We start from the raw sequence: 17,586 nt of genomic DNA on the forward strand, positions 1-17,586 counted from the left end.
AACTATACATGATCAAGCAAAATGTAAGAGGAAAACCAGAACACCTCACCAAAAAAGCCAATATAGACCAAACTTTCACAGACAACACCTAAGCTGTGTCATAAATCCAGATGCATACTGTATACTAGTGCCAAGCAAAGCCAGCAATGTTATCAGAAAAAAGGAATAAAGTGATCCCTCCTCAATCGCGGGGGTTGCATTCCAGAAAGGTGAAAATCCGCGAAGTAAAAAAACGTATGTTTATATGGTTATTTTTATATATTTTAAGCCCTTATAAACTCTCCCACACTCTTATAAACATTTCCCACAGTTATACAGTATATACCCTTTGTATTGTCTTAGATATTAGGTAAGATTTGTTGAAATTATGTATGTAAAACACACTGTTTATATACAGTAAAACCTAAATATTATTTTAAAGATATCAAGCGTCTCCGATATCACATATGTTACAGCCATTACGATAGACAGGCCACCAGCAATAAATACGTACAATGCAAGAAAAAACAGTAAAATGTGTGTACAGTGACACTAAACATACGTACATGTACTAAGTACTGTACGTAGAAAATTATGGTTACTCACCAACAATAACGCGGCAACTTGTCCGATAACGATGAGTTTAATTTTACTGCACAACAAAGGAGAGTGTTACAGCTCTTCTAAAGGAGCCTCTTCAGGCAACTGTGTAGCACCGGCGTTGTTCTCCTTCCGGCAGTCTTCAATCCAAATCCCTAAAGCAGATTTCATCTGGACTACCGCCTTATTACATCCACTTACAACTCGTTTTGCGCTCTGGTTAAAGTACACTGTGGCCATAGATCTTATATTCTTTTCCTCCTTTTTAAATAAAAAGAATCGTGGACTCATCGATGCCGTAATGGCGTCCTACAGCAGTGTAGCTGTTCCCTTCCTTCAACATATCCAACACTTTTACCTTTTTGGCAATCGTTAGCATCTTCCGTTGGTGCTTGGGCATGGCCTCTGAAGGAGTAGCAGGAGCAGATCGTTTTGGAGCCATAACAAAGGGCTTGAATATACACAAAGATAAACACAAAAGAGCACAAAAGTTAACTCTTTACACAGCGAAACACGCTGATGCTTAATGAGCGAGACGAGACTTTTTGGTTAACGCAGCGGAATCGAATTTGGCGCTCCGTCGCTGAGCAAATCAGCACACAGGAACTTAACTGCGTGCTCCGATTGGGTAGCTTCTCAGCCATCCGCCAATAGCGTCCCTTGTATGAAATCAACTGGGCAAACCAACTGAGGAAGCATGTACCAGAAGTAAAAAGACCCATTGTCCGCAGAAACACCGCGAAGCAACGAAAAACCCATGTTTATATATTTAGATATGCTTACATATAAAATCCGCAATAGAGTGAAGGCGCGAAACTCGAAGCGCGATATAGCAAGGGATTACTATATATATATTTTTTCCTAATATGAGAGCTACGTCCAACATCACTTCATTCTTCAAACATTTAGTCGAGTCAGACTCTTCGTGATATTATATCTTATATATCTTTTAATTTCTTGTTTGCAGTCACCATTTGCAGAAATGTTTGATTGCAGAAAGATAAACTCTAATACTATTTCAACTTCTTCCCCATTTATTTTCAAATATTTCATCATAATAGATGACATGGTCTTAGTTTTTTTGATGTTAAGCAACAAGCCAGTTTTTGTACTCTCTTCTTTAACAATAATCAACAGGCTCTTCCACCCTGATGGCCAAAAGTGAAGAAGAGTTGTATTGTCCGCACATCTGAGGTTGTTAATATTCCTTCTGGAAACTTTGATTCCAGCCTGTAATTCCTCTAAACCAAATTTCTGGATTATATTCAGCATATAGATTAAATAAGTAAATCTAGCCTTGCCATACTCCTTTTCCAATCTTGAACCAGTCAGTTATTCTGTACTCGGTTCTAACTGTTGCTTCTTGGTTTACAGAGAGGTTCCTCAAAAGGCAAATGAGATAAATGCCCATTTCTCTAAGAACCTGCCAGAGTTTGTTATGATTCACACAATCAAATGTGAGAGATTAGTCAATAAAACAAAAGTAGACATTTTTTTGGAGCTCCCTTGCTTTCTCCATTATCCAGCGGACGTTGACAATTTGATCTCTAGTGCCTCTACCTTTTCTAAAACCAGCTTGTATATCTGGCAAATTTCATCCCATGTTTTGCATAAGTCTAGTTTTCAGAAGTTTAAGCATTACCTTGTGATAATTTGAACACTCTTTGACATTACCCTTCTCTGGAACTGGCATAAAAACTGACCTTTACCAATCCTGCAGCCACTCTTGTATTTTCCATATTAGTCGATAAACTGCTAAAAGCACTTCAACAGCCTTACCATGCAGACTTTTGAACAATTCAGCTGAAATTCCATCACTTCCCTGACGATTTGTTATTTGCAAGGCTTTCAAAGGCCCATTCGACTTCACTCTTCAATGTTCATATCAAAAGTCTCAGCAATATCTAGGTCTTTCTTATACAATTGTTCTGTATATTTCTCGCCACCTTTTCCTAATATCTTCTGCTTATGTCAGATCTCTTCCATCTCTGTCTTTCACCACTCCCATTCTGGCATGGAAGGTTCCCTTGATAATTTCAATCTTCTTAAAGAAATCTCTTGTATACCCTTTTCTGTTGTCCTCTTCCACTTCCCTGCAGTGTTGGTTCAGGTACATCTCCTTATCTCTGCGTGCTATTCTCTGAACTTCGCATTCAGCTTGACAAATTTTTCTCCTTTTTCTTTCACTAACAGCAATTTTTAAAGCCTCACTGAACAGCCACTTAGCCTTCTTAGTCTTCTTTCTTTTTGGAATAGTGTTTGCTGCTGCATTTTTAACAATATCACGAATATCTGTACATAGTTCTTCAGGCATTCTACCTACCAGGTCTAATCCTCTGAATCTGTTCTTAACTTGTACTGAAAATTCATGTGGGATATTGTCAAAATCATATGCAACAGGTCTGATATCTTTTCCTGTTTTCTTAAGTTTGACTCTAACCTTAGGAATGAGGAGATGATGATCTAAACCAGTCAGCTCCAGGGGCCTCATGTATAAACTGTGCGTACACACAAAAATGTTGTGTACGCCCATTTCCACACTCACTTTGAGATGTATAAAAACTAAATTTGTCGTAAAGCCACACACATTTTCACGGTAGCCCTATACCTTGCGGACACATGTTTCTGCTCAGTTTTGCAAACTGGCGGCACCCAGCATCAAAGCACTGTTACTGTATAATTTACTTCTCTTTTTCATGTTTGCATCAATGACACAGGATTTAGCAAATACACCAAAATTAATTGCGTATCGTTTACAAATTTAACTCACTTGACTATAATCATTCTGTAACAATATAATGGTGCAAGGAATGACAAAACTGTCCCAACTACCATAGCTGCTTTAGCGTCGCTAGAAGACATCGCAAATGGAAGAATTAAAAGAGAGCGTGTATTTACAGATGACTGGCTTCTAAGTAAATTTCAATTTCCACGAGCTATCCTCTTGGAGCCGTGTGCTGAACTGACACCGGCTTTACAAAGGCAGATTTTGAGGAATTGTGTTCTACCTGATCCTTTGCAAGTTCTGTCCACTCTCTGGTTTTTAAATCATAGGAGCCTTTCAAAGTGAACTTGCTGACCAATCAGCTATTTCACAAACATCACAGAGTTGCGCCATGCCAGCTGTTTAGGATGGTATTATCCGCTTGTCATCCAGATAGATGCGATTTACTTACACTGTGGGTGAACTGCGAAACACTAAAATGCAATTCCCAGTAACATCCGGTTTTCCAAATGTAATCGGAGCAGTCAACTGCATGCACATTACACATTGTTCCACTCTATTAATGTGCTGGTCTGTAGTGCATAGAAAGTCGCAGTGTGCAAGCATGTACACCTGAAGAGATGCACTATGATGAACCAGACCCATGAAATGATCATCCAACTTGGACAGCATTACAACTTCATTTGAATGTAATTAGCAGAATGTAAAAACAGGTAACCAGATGCAGTATTTATTCTTTAATCAATTAATTTAATTTGTGGGCAATGTGACATAGTACAGCCCTTATATTCCTTAGTTCATTGGCCACATCACTTAGAGCATCCATTGTTGCATTCTGTGACTCCAGAACAGCATCCATCAGCACATGGCCAAGCAGACGCACAGAGGTTTCCAAGGCAGAGGTGTGTGTGCAGCCAGCGGCCGAACACGTACTCGACACAGCAGCACCATCACCACCTGAGCATTGCATTGCCTTGTCACGACAACTGTGATATCTTATCACTTCTTTTTTTTTTTAGGCACTGTGCGACTTCAAGTATCTCTGCCACGTTTTTGTTGCTTATATCACTGCATAAGCCAACAAATAGTATGGTTTCTCCTTGCCTCTACTTTGAATTCGTTGAAATTCTTTTTTTTCACATGCCTTTTCCATTGTTTTTTAACCAAACACTGAATGGAAGGTGATATATTGATTTGCATATTAAAATATGCAAAAGTCCAGGAGGAGTTGGGGTGGGGCTGTAGGCACGTGCACGTGTGTTAAATTTCATGTTCGTTGGGATTTCCACTTTTGTCCATATGCCATGTTTAGTGTGAATTCTACGCACAGTGTTAAACACAAGACCCCAGGTCTTGTTTTAGCTGATTATATAGAACTTTTCCATCTCTGCCTGCAAAGTATGTAGTCATTCTGACTGCGGTATTGACCACTTGGGGATATCCATGTATAAAGTTTTCTACTATGTTGTTTGAAGAGGGGGTTTGTAATAATTGATTTATCTTGACAAAATTCTACTAGTTTTTGACCAGCTTCCTTTCTTTCGCCAAGACCAAAATTACCGGTTATTGCATGTTTTTTTTTGGCTGCCTACTTTAGCATTCCAATCACCTGTGATAGATGGGATATCTTTTTTGGGTGTGGTGTCCAGAAGATGTTGTAGATCATCATAGTATTGTCCAACTTCTGCCTTATCCATATCAGTTGTGGGAGGATAAACCTGGATCACTGTAATGCTGAATGACTTTCCTTGCCACTTGAGTGAGATCAGTCTGTCATTTTTTGGATAGTAACCAAGCACTGATGTGGACACCCTCTTATTAGTGATGATGGCAACTCCATTTCTTCTATAAGTCTCACGTCCACAGTAGAAGATCTGGTGGTCATCTGATGTAAAATAACCACTCCCAGTCCATTTTAGGTCACCGATTTCAAAGATGTCGCTGTTTAGTCTTGTCATCTCATCTTTGACTACATCCAGTTTACCCTGATTCATAGATCTTACATTCCAAGTTCTGATAATATTTTGTTGTTTATAACAACAGATTTTCCTTTCAACATGCTTGAGTACCTCAGCAGATGGACCCCCTCTCTGCTCTGATCCAAAAGCATCATTAGCTCTACTAATTACTCATACGCATCCATTGTTTTTCCCCAGTAGCTTGTTGGGCACCTTCAGACCTGAACGGCTTATCTTCCAGCGCCCTGTTGATATGTCTTTCATTGTTTCTGTCCATAGGATTTTCTTGGCAAAAATACTGGAGGGGGTTGCCAGTTCCTTCTCCAGTGGACTGTGACCTCTGTGCCATGACCTGCTCGTCTTGGGTCACCCTACACGATATAGCTTGTGGCTTCACAGAGAGATGCACAAGCCCCCTTTTCATGACAAGGTAACGATCCAGAAGGGAGCAGCCAACATAGGGTCCCCTGAAAAAAATTAAGAAATCCCCTAGCACTTAAATACTTTAGAAAATGCAGAGTGTGGGATATTAAGAGAAAATGCTACAGGAAGAAGTGTAAATGGAGAAAAACTTATTAAATGGAGGAAATACTAGAGGCACATGTAACTGCTAGCCATAATAAAGCAGTCCATCTTGAAAGGCAGGCCTATTTTTTCTAAAATTCTACATGATAATGTAGAAAAATGAAGATTTTTATTCTCAACGATTGATCGTGTTCTAATCCCAGTTTGTTCAATGAAATCCCTCCCAGAAACTTCCAACCAAATGAAAAACTACATTTTTTAACACAAAATTAGAAAGAATATACTGTAGTACATCCCTCCAAAATGACTCCTGTTAAACCTCCTGTTATTTTTAGAGAATTAAATTCTCTTACAAAAAAAGGTTTTACTAAACTCTGCTGAATAATTTCTCACCTAATACTTATGTTCTTGGCCCAGTCCCAACAGGATTTTTTAAAGATATCTTGGATGTGCTAATTGATAGTGTACTTGACATAGTAAACTCATCATTAGATTCAGTTGTCTTCCCACCTTGTCTAAAAACTGCAGTAGGTAAACCTTGCTTAAGAAACTAATCTTGACAAGCTACCTTTTTTTCAGTAAAATTCTAGAAAAAGCCATTTTAAGCAATTAAATAATTATTAAAATAAACATATTCTTAATAAATTTTAGTCAAAAAAAAAAATAACACAGAAGCTACACTGCTTAAAGTAGTAAATTCCTCACGGGTTAATGCAGGTACGTTTCTGTTCTTGTAATACTAGACCTGAGTGCAGCATTTGACACCATAGACGACAGTATTATTAATAAATCACCTTACTCAATAGGCTGGTCTTCTCAGGCAGTATCTTAAATTGGTTTCAGTCTTATTTAACAGGTAGAAAATTGTTAGTGGTGGTGATTATATTTTATATGACAAACACAGGGAACTATTACTGGCCAGCTGTTATTTTCAATCTAAATGCTCTCATTAGGCCAAATTATCTCAAAACACTGGTGAGGTACCACTGCTATGCAGATGATGCACTGCTTTACCTATCTGTAGCACCTGGTGACCCTAACACGCTGGGCTGTCTTACACAGTCTGTCTTGTCTTTCTGAAAAGGATAATAAGCAAAACACTGTAATCTTGTTAATAAAAATGGAAATATTGACGGTATTAGAAATAAACTTGATCCCTTTGTATTAAAAGTCAAGGCAGAAGTTAATATCAACTACTGTACATTACTAAGATTGTGTTTTTTCATTTAATGAGCACTGCAAAAGATAGACATCCTATAAAACTGAAAGATACTGAGAAATTCACGCTTTTGTTTTTATTCAGCTAGATTACCATAATGCACTCCTAACTGGTATACTGAAGAAAGACATTTGGTTGCAGTTAGTCCAGAATACAGCAGCAAAAATCTTAAGAAAATGAAAATCTGAGCATGTCTCACCAGCTTTAGCACTGTTATATTGGTTACTTGTGTGTTTTAGAATTGACTTCAAAATACTACAAATGGTATATGAATCTTTAAACAATCTAGCTTCTTTCTAAAATTTGAAGTGCCAATCCTCCTACATTCCAAGTTTTAACCATAGAACTGGTAATAGTGGTCTGCTTATTATTTCAAGCGCCAAGCATACAAGAACTGGTGAGGTAGCCTTTTGCTGTTATGCACCAAAAATCTAGAATATATAGGATGCGCCAAAATGAAGTACCACATTTCTCAAGGTCATTGTGCAAGGTAGAAGCAGCCGAGTGGGTTGGGGGTCCTTTGATGGGCAATCCCTTGCAGTTTTCAGTTGGCAACATGCCTTGGTCCAGTACACACCGTGCTTTCACTGTCAAAGTTTTCTTCAAAAACAACAAACCCTTCATCACTATGCACTTCAGCATTCCTACTAACAGTGACTTCCCAAATCGGAAAACAATTCTTCAGTGAGTGGCTAAATTTAGAAAATCTCCAGGCCGTCCTTGGAGTGTACGAACGCCTGAAAATATCCAAGGTGTAAGGGCATCAATTTTGCAGTCTCCTAGACATACAGTACACAAACATGCTTCCGCCTTAGGCATTTCTAATACATCTTTGAGGAGGATTTTACATGAGGATCTTAATTTCCATCCATACAATATGATGCTACTGCAGGAACTCACTGACAGAGACTGGGAGAGTCGTAGAGAGTTGTGCGTGAACATTCTGCAAACCGTTCAAGATGCCATCATCATGTGCAGCGACAAGGCACATTTCCATTTGAATGGTTGTGTAAATAAGCAAAACTTTGGCTACTGGGTTGAAACCAACCCTTGTGAACTTCAGAGATCCCTGCACAGTGAGCGTGTTACAATTTGGTGCGCAGTTGCAGAGTTTGGCATTGTAGGCCCTTTCTTTTTTTGGGGTGGGGCAATGGTCATTGAAATGGTAGAGAACTTTTTGCGGACCCAACTGGAAAAAAATGAATGTGGTGGATGCCTGGTTTCAACAGGATGGAGTAACAGCTCATACGGCACGGAGATACAAGCAAGTTTTGTGGGATAGGTTTCCAGGGAAGCTGATCTCTATGCGCAGTGATGTCGGGTGGCCTTCACATTCGCCTGATCTTGTGCGATTTCTTCTTGTGGGGCTCTCTCAAGTTGAAGGTATACACATCTACCTCAAAACCTTGAAGACCTCAAGGATGCTATTTACCACCGAAAGAAATGGCCGAAAGAGTCATGCAAGCATTCAGAAATGTCTCAAAGAGTGTATCGCTAATGATGGCCACCACCTCGAAGACACCATTTTTAAAACACAGTGAAAAAAATCTATTTTGTATACCCTTTCTTGTGTCGTAATGAAATTTATTTTATCTTGTAGCGTTTTTGTAGAATAAACGTGTGAAATTTTCTTCTTTTTGGCTATTACCAATAGATATACAACAGTCTAACCTTGTAGATAATTAAAAAAAAAAAAAACTCCTAAAAATCCACTTTCTAATTTGACCTATTCTTAACTAAATTTTAGTTTTGACTCTAAATAAACTAGATACACATACAATTATCATACTCCTTAACATACCCGAAGTCATTATTAATCTTTGCTTTTGTACCATTCTGCACCACCACTACCTGATCAAAGTCCTGTGCAGCCATGTGTTATGTTTAACTGAAAGAGGACACCACAACCTGCCAAGAGACCTACTTTATCAACAAAAAAAGAAAAACTTAAGAACATTCATGTTAGGCAAAATGCCCCATAGGGGCTGGGCAGTCATTTGGCCTGGAACCCTCACAGATTTTATTTTTTTCTCCAGATTTTATTTTCCCGTCTACTCTGGCCAGCTGACCTTATCATTGGACCATTATTTACAGACTTATTGTCATCCAATAAAAAATGGACAAAAGCAGTACATATTAAAAACTTCATTAACAAAGCATATAAGACGGCAGAGAAAACCCTAATGGGAGGAGCTTTGTCAAACTAAGGCTGCTAAAAAGACATAAAACTTAATTTTCAGTTCAGTATTCATTTAGTGGCATGTCTCAAAATACCTGGGTTTGAGCCCTAGCCTGATCATTATATGTGTAGCTATTTAAAGACCACCAAGGTTCAGGAGCAATAAAAACATAGCAATGCACATAGGCCAAGCCTATAAGCTCTTATCAGTCAAAAGTGGGCTCTGCAAGAAAATGGTGTTTTATCCATGTCCAATTCTAGCACTATACTCAAAACCGCTGCGATAAGTGCTGATGTTATGTGATAACAGGAGAGTATATACAAAAAGTTTGATTATTACAAATTCTGCTTGCTAACATAGGTGCAGACAAAAAACCGAAATCCACATCAAATAAAAATGGGGGTGTGGGGAACTGTCTAATGCCTGAAAAATCTGGATAGGCCAATTTTTCATATTGCTCTTTACTAAAGAGAATATATTTTCAGAAAAAGACAAATTGAACTAATACAGTCATATGAAAAAAGTTTGGGAACCCCCTCTCAGCCTACATAATAATTTACTTTCAACAAAAAAAAAAAAAAAAAAAAAAAAAAAAAAAGGATAACAGTGGTATGTCTTTCATTTCCTAGGAACATCTGAGTACAAGGGTGTTTTCCAAACAAAGATTTTCAGTGGAGCAGTATTTAGTTGAATGAAATTAAATCAAATGTGAAAAACTGGCTGTGCAAAAATTTGGGTCCCCTTGTAATTTTGCTTATTTGAATGCATGTAACTGCTCAATACTGATTACTTGCAACACCAAAATGTTTGGATTAGTTCATTAAGCCTTGAACCTCAGACAGGTGTGTCCAATCCTGACAAAATGTATATAAGGTGGTCAATTGCAAGTTGTGCTTCCCTTTGACTCTCCTCTGAAGAGTGACAGCATGGGATCCTCAAAGCAACTCTCAAAAGACCTGAAAACAAAGATTGTTCAGTATCATGGTTTAGGGCAGTGCTCCGCAACCGTTTCTCACCTACGACACACCAAAGTTCTTCCTAGAATTTCCGCAGCACGTCAAAAGCTAAAATATATAGCAGTGGCGAAGGGGGGGGGGGGTGTGGTTTGGGGGCGGTCCGCTCCGAGCGGCAGCTATTTAGGGGCGTCCAAACTACGGTAGTTTCCTCTTTTTTTTGTTCCTTGAGGAGGCGCAAAAAAAAAAATTTCTTTAAGCTTTGCGGCGTCACATTTTTCAACGCCCCGGTCAACATGATCTCCAGCTACGCCACTGATATATAGATATTAATTTAATATACAAATTTTACAATAAATTTTCATTTTTTATTATAAGTATACATTTATTATAAGTATACATACATAAAAACTATACTATATTTACTTTTATACAATCTTAATAATTATTATAACATAATGACTGATTAATGTGATACCTGCGCTTGTTTCAATGAACACAAAAGTTTTATATTCGGCTCAATATTTGACAGCGCAACCCGAAGTTCTTGGCCAAGATCTTTTAAGCATGACCGCTTATCATTTTTAATTAACACAAGAGTTGTTTGTCTTTTTTGGCGTAATTGGGATGGTTTGAATTTAGATGACGATTTAGTTTACTGGGTGCCATTGCCTCGTTTGATAGCTGATCGCCGCAAATGATGCATTGTGGCTTTGGAGCCGTTTCGTCACCACACCACGAGAATCCATATCGAATGTAGTCTTCGTTGTACTTCCTTTTCACAATCTTCTTTGTTTTTTTTGCAACACTTGTGCTGAGTTCTTCATCATCTGTACGTGAAGACGAATCTTTTCCACATAAAAATTTATCCATATTTAAAGGGGTATAAAACTAAATATGAATCACACGAAGAACGTTAACCATACACAATTCAGCAACACAACTAATAGTAATGAATGATAACTACTGTCGCAAGACGAGTGAATGCGACGTAGCACGACTAATACGTCGGCCTGAATTGAATCTAGGTGAGGGCACGGAGCGCTCTGGCTATCAAAGCATACTACGGAGTTGTCTGGCGACTACGTAGGGCCTACGTCGTAGGCGCCAGGCACCAGGCAATGGGATTTATTATTTCAGAGAAATGACACATAAAATTATGAAACCTTTAAAAGGCTATTTACGCGAATATTTCGTTGCACGTATTCTCGTTATTGTGTTTCTAAGGAGGACCGTTGAAATATTATTTAGTTAGAAAATTGTCTTATTTGACCGCGTCACACCTGTATCGGCTCAAGGCACACCAGTGTGCCGTGGCACACCGGTTGCGGAGCACTGGTTTAGGGGAAGGCTACAAAAAGCTATCTCAGAGGTTTAAACTGTCAGTTTCAACTGTAAGGAATGAAATCAGGAAATGGAAGGCCACAGGCACAGTTGCTGTTAAGCCCAGGTCTGGCAGGCCAAGAAAAATACAGGAGTTGCATATGCACAGGATTACGAGAATAGTTACAGACAACCCACAGATCACTCCAAAGACCTGCAAGAACATCTTGCTGCAGATGGTGTATCTGTACATCGTTCTACAATTCAACGCAATTTGCACAAAGATCATCTGTATGGCAGAGTGATGAGAAAGAAGCCCTTTCTGTACTCACACCACAAACAGAGTCGCTTGTTGTATGCAAATGTTCATTTAGATAAGCCAGATTCATTTTGGAACAAAGTGCTTTGGACTGATGAGACAAAAATTGAATGATTTGGTCAAGAAAAAGTGCTTCGTATGGTGGAAGAAAAACACCGCATTCCAAGAAAAACACTTGCTACCTACTGTCAAATTTGGTGGAGGTTCCATCATGCTGTGGGGTTGTGTGGCTACTTCAAAGACTGGGGCCCTTGTTAAAGTCGAGGGTCAGATGAATTCAACCCAATATCAACAAATTCTTCAGGATAATGTTCAAGCATCAGTCACAAAGTTGAAGTTACGCAGGGGGTTGGACATTCCAACAAGACAATGACCTAAAACACAGTTTGAAATCTACAAAAGGCATTCATGCAGAGGGAGAAGTACAATGTTCTGGAACGGCCATCACAGTCCCCTAACTTCAAATTTAACTGAACTGGAGAGATTTTGTATGGAAGAATGGTCAAAAATACCTCCATCCAGAATCCAGACACTCATCAAAGGCTATAGGAGGCGTCTAGAGGCTGTTATATTTGCAAAAGGAGGCTCACCTAAGTATTGATGTAATATCTCTGTTGGGGTGCCCACATTTTTGCACATGTCTAATTTTGTTATGATGCATATTGCATATTTTCTGTTAATCCAATAAACTTAATGTCACTGCTGAAATACTACTGTTTCCATAAGGAATGTCATATATTAAAAGGAAGTTGCTACTTTGAAAGCTCAGCCAATGATAAACAAAAATCCAAAGAATTAAGAGGGGTTCCCAAACTTTTTCATATGACAGTAAATTGCAATAGATACAACAAGTTATTTGTCCATTTAAAACCAGTCATTTGCTGTCAAGACCCATTTGTATTGCATTTTCAGGTCTCTTCCTGTGAAAAATGTAACAATATTTACAACCTTCACCTTAAAACTATGTGCACCCCATTATTTTTCTGTTGACATATTAAGACCTTCATTTAAGAAGTATAAATACAAGAACATTTGGTTATATTTTTGGCACAAAGAAAAAGTAAGTACACCCGAACATTCACTACCTCAAATAACTAAAATTAGAATACAAGTGCAAATGATCAGATCATCAATAAAGAGGATATTGGAGGAACCTTTCTTACATAAACCTCAGAATATTAACTTGATTTGCACTTTGTTGTTGAACTATATGTTATCACCATACCCATATCAATTGAGCTTTCTGAGGCCTTCAAAATAAGGTTACAGATGCCCTCAAGTCTGGGATGGGATTTACAATGATCTCTAAAGAAAGGAAAATTCAACCATTCCACTGCCCGGAAGATCTCCTACAAGTGAAGAAGATTTTAAAAACTGTCAATGTGTCCAGGTTAGGCCACCACATCAAGTTCAGCCTGAGAGCAGATGCAAAAAGTCATCTTCAACAGCCCCAAAATTTCAGCAAAGGATGTAGAGGTAGCTCTCGTCACTGTTGATGTCAAAGTTCCCAAGTCTACTACTAGATAAAGGCTGCACATATTAATCTATAGTGGATGTTTGCAAGGAAGAAAAAAAACTAGAAAGAATATCAGAACAGGAATAAAGTTTGTCCCATGAACATCAAGGCAAAGATCAGGACTTCTGGAACAATACATTCTGAATAGACAAGGCAAAGACAGTGATTTTGGCCATAGCACCAGAAGGCATGTTTGCCAAAAACCAGAGACATTTGACCAGAAAAACCTGACACCAGCTATAAAGCATGGTGGTGAAAGTGTTAAGGTTTGGAGCTGCTTTGCGGCACCAATGCCTGGTCAGATCTCCATCACAGAATCCACTTTAAATTCCTCATTGAACTAAAGAGTGTTTCAGGGTGAAACTGAAGGTCAACCAAAAGTGGAACTTGCAAACATGACAATTACCCTAAACAAACTAGCAAATGCACTAAGTTATAGCTAATAATAAAGAAATGAAGAGTTACTGAATGGCCAAGTCAACTTCTAGATCTGAATCCTAACAAGTTGCTGGGTAGAGGGATTTAAAACTGACTGTGTATGCATGACACTCTCAAACAATTCTCCATGGAAGAAAACGTTCCCCCAGTTGATGTCCGAGACACTGGTAGACAGTTAAATTAAAGGCCTACTTGTGGTTCTTTCTGTCAAAAAGGGCAGTATCAGCTATTAAGGCAGGGGTGTACTAACATTTTCCATAGAAAAAAGTGGTAAATGTATTCATTTTACATTGAACAAGTTTTCATAATATCAAATTCTTTTTTTTTTTCTCCAAATTGCATTACCTTTGCCCAACAATACTATTGAAAAAATGAACAAATTTTGATATATTCAATTATGTTAGAAAAGGAAAAAACATTAGATGGGGTGTAATTACTTTTTCACACAGCTATATCAAAGGTTGAGCCCCAGGAACTGATCGATGATTTCAAGTGTTAAAATGTAAAAGCCAAATAAAGTATTTAGTAAGAATATGTTTCTACTGTAAATGAACCAAAGAAAAAAATATTTTGTCAGGTACAGGCAAAAGTTTATACGGAGTATTTCAATGAAAGTTAAAATAAAGAAGAAAAACAGACAAACGAGTGGAAAAAGAGATGAACATTTGAGAATAAGAATGTGAAAGACGAAGGAAAAATATGCATTCAGAAGACGCTCTTTATAGTGTTGAGACAAGCAAAAGAAATTACTTGAAGACTGCCTTAGGAATGGTTGCTAAGCAAATGACTGGCATCTTGCAAACACTAAAAACAAAAAGGGCAACTATTCAGCAAAATGAAAAGAAAAAAGGCTAATTTACTGCATTAATGATCCCGCTTCTTTATATTAAAGTCTTATCCGTATTGCATTACTCACTACACTGTAAATAGTATTGTCATAAACAGTTGTTTACAGAGTCTGAAATTATGTTTACTATCATAATATTCTAAAACTCTAATTCACTTAATGATGTTGATTTAGTCATTACCAGATTCAGAAATTAACTGAATGCATCTCCCAGTAGATGGCTCTTTTAAAGTAAAGATAGTGGCAGTGTCTAGTGATCACCAACTGAAATCGCTCAATACGACTTCCTGAATAGTACACACATGTATATTATTGAAATATAATACAACAAAATGATACATGTATTACTTTTCTGAAATAAGTCACAATTTGTGAACTTGCAAAATGTGCCTGCATGATTGTTCATATATGTAGATTCATTTATTAACAATAACATTGTTATTAATGGATATTTAATTAATGTTTTGAACATAAAATTATTTTTTATTAGATTACTGAGAAATTGTGTGGTCTGATTGACTGTGCTATTTAAAAATAAACTGAAACAACCATGAATTAGAATATTAAACTGGCCATTCCAACTAACCAGCTTTTTCCAATACTCAAAGGACTTTGAGGATATACATGAAAACTGTTGTGTCGGAGCTATATTTTTTTCACTAGCAAACATGGTGTTCAGCTTATTTCAGACAATTTGCCTTTGCAAACAGTATAAATCCAGTCTTAATCAGCTATTATCCTGTAAATGGTGCTAGCTATGCAATTGAAGCTTATCGCCTCTTCATGCATCAAATTGTTGAATTTAGAACCACACTCTAATGCTGAAGGCCTGAAAGGTGTGTCACTTAGAATGGTTTTTAGACATTATTCTGCTGACACTAGTTTAGCCACATGCATATTTTACAAAATGAGATAATGTTTGACTTAATATACTTTGTGAAGATGGCACTAACAAAAAAACTTCTAAAAACTAAAATCATTCCCAACATAAAAAAAGAACGCCCTACTAACAGTGCATCCGGAAAGTATTCACAGGGCATCACTTTTTCCACATTTTGTTATGTTACAGCCTTATTCCAAAATGGATTAAATTCATTTTTTCCTCAGAATTCTACACACAACACCCCATAATGACAACGTGAAAAAAGTTTGAGATTTTTGCAAATTTATTAAAAATAAAAAAATTGAGAAAGCACATGTACATAAGTATTCACAGCCTTTGCCATGAAGCTCAAAATTGAGCTGAGGTGCATCCTGTTTCCCCTGATCATCCTTGAGATGTTTCTGCAGCTTAACTAGATTCCACCTGTGGTAAATTCAGTTGATTGGACACGATTTGAAAAGGCACACACCTGTCTACTGTATATAAGGTCCCACAGTTGACAGTTCATGTCAGAGCACAAAGCAAGCATGAAGTCAAAGGAATTGTCTGTAGACCTCCGAGACAGGATTGTCTTGAGGCACAAATCTGGGGAAGGTTAAAGAAAAATTTCTGCTGCTTTGAAGGTCCCAATGAGCACAGTGGCCTCCATCATCCGTAAGTGGAAGAAGTTTGAACCCACCAGGACTCTTCCTAGAGTTGGCCGGCCATCTAAACTGAGCGATCGGGGGAGAAGGGCCTTAGTCAGGGAGGTGACCAAGAACCCGATGGTCACTCTGTCAGAGCTCCAGAGGTCCTCTGTGGAGAGAGGAGAACCTTCCAGAAGGACAACCATCTCTGCAGCAATCCACCAATCAAGCCTGTATGGCAGAGTAGCCAGATGGAAGCCACTCCTTAGTAAAAGGCACATGGCAGCCCACCTGGAGTTTGCCAAAAGGCACCTGAAGGACTCTCAGACCATGAGAAAGAAAATTCTCTGGTCTGATGAGACAAACATTGAACTCTATGGTGTTAATGCAAGGCGTCATGTTTGGAGGAAACCAGGCACCGCTCATTACCAGGCCAATACCATCCCTACAGTGAAGCATGGTGGTGGCAGCATCATGCTGTGGGGATGTTTTTCAGCGGCAGGGACTGGGAGACTAGTCAGGATAAAGGGAAAGATGACTGCAGCAATGTACAGAGACATCCTGGATGAAAACCTGCTCCAGAGCACTCTTGACCTCAGACTGGGGCGACGGTTCATCTTTCAGCAGGACAACGACCCTAAGCACACAGCCAAGATATCAAAGGAGTGGCTTCAGGATAACTCTGTGAATGTCCTTGAGTGGCCCAGCCAGAGCCCAGACTTGAATCCGATTGAACATCTCTGGAGAGATCTTAAAATGGCTGTGCACCGACGCTTCCCATCCAACCTGATGGAGCTTGAGAGGTGCTGCAAAGAGGAATGGGCAAAATTGGCCAAGGATAGGTGTGCCAAGCTTGTGGCATCATATTCAAAAAGACTTGAGGCTGTAATTGCTGCCAAAGGTGCATCGACAACGTATTGAGCAAAGGCTGTGAATACTTATGTACATGTGATTTCTCAGTTTTTTTATTTTTAATAAATTTGAAAAACCTCGAGTAAACTTTTTTCACATTGTCTTTATGGGGTGTTGTGTGTAGAATTCCGAGGAAAAAAATGAATTTAATCCATTTTGGAATAAGGCTGTAACATAACAAAATGTGGAAAAAGTGATGCGCTGTGAATACCTTCCGGATGTACTGTAACACTAAACAAGCAGAGTTTTAAGTATTAGCCAAGTCTGGTTAATACTGATAAGACTTAATACTTTAAAAAATGCTTTATAATTACAAATGCTTTAATTATTTCACATATCAGCACTATAGCCCAACCTCTATCATGCCTAGGTAGTAAAACAAAATTTGCTCAGACTGTTCCAAAATGGAAAACTATTAATTTGACTTCAGCTATTCAACTGACAAGACAAACACAAGAGATGAATGGAAACTAACAGTGAAAAACACTGAAGAAAAGACAATTCTATAAAGATTTTAACCATATTACCTGTATGGAATGTCATTGAATCCTGTAGAAGTAAATGCACTTCATAAATATTATTC

General features: G+C 38.2%; 1 protein-coding gene and 2 pseudogenes across 10 annotated transcripts in view; all 3 read right to left on the reverse strand.

Annotated features, from left to right (window-relative positions):
• add1 (adducin 1 (alpha)) overlaps window positions 1-17,586 on the reverse strand; it is a 132,750-nt gene that overhangs the window by 80,140 nt on the left and 35,024 nt on the right. The gene's annotated exons all lie outside the window — the stretch shown is intronic.
• Window positions 1,871-3,070, reverse strand: LOC114652834 (uncharacterized; annotated as a pseudogene).
• On the reverse strand, window positions 3,516-8,881 carry LOC114652835 (craniofacial development protein 2-like; annotated as a pseudogene).

Source organism: Erpetoichthys calabaricus, chromosome 5 (genome assembly GCF_900747795.2).
Source record: "Erpetoichthys calabaricus chromosome 5, fErpCal1.3, whole genome shotgun sequence".
In the NCBI taxonomy this organism is placed as follows: Eukaryota; Metazoa; Chordata; class Cladistia; order Polypteriformes; family Polypteridae; genus Erpetoichthys; species Erpetoichthys calabaricus.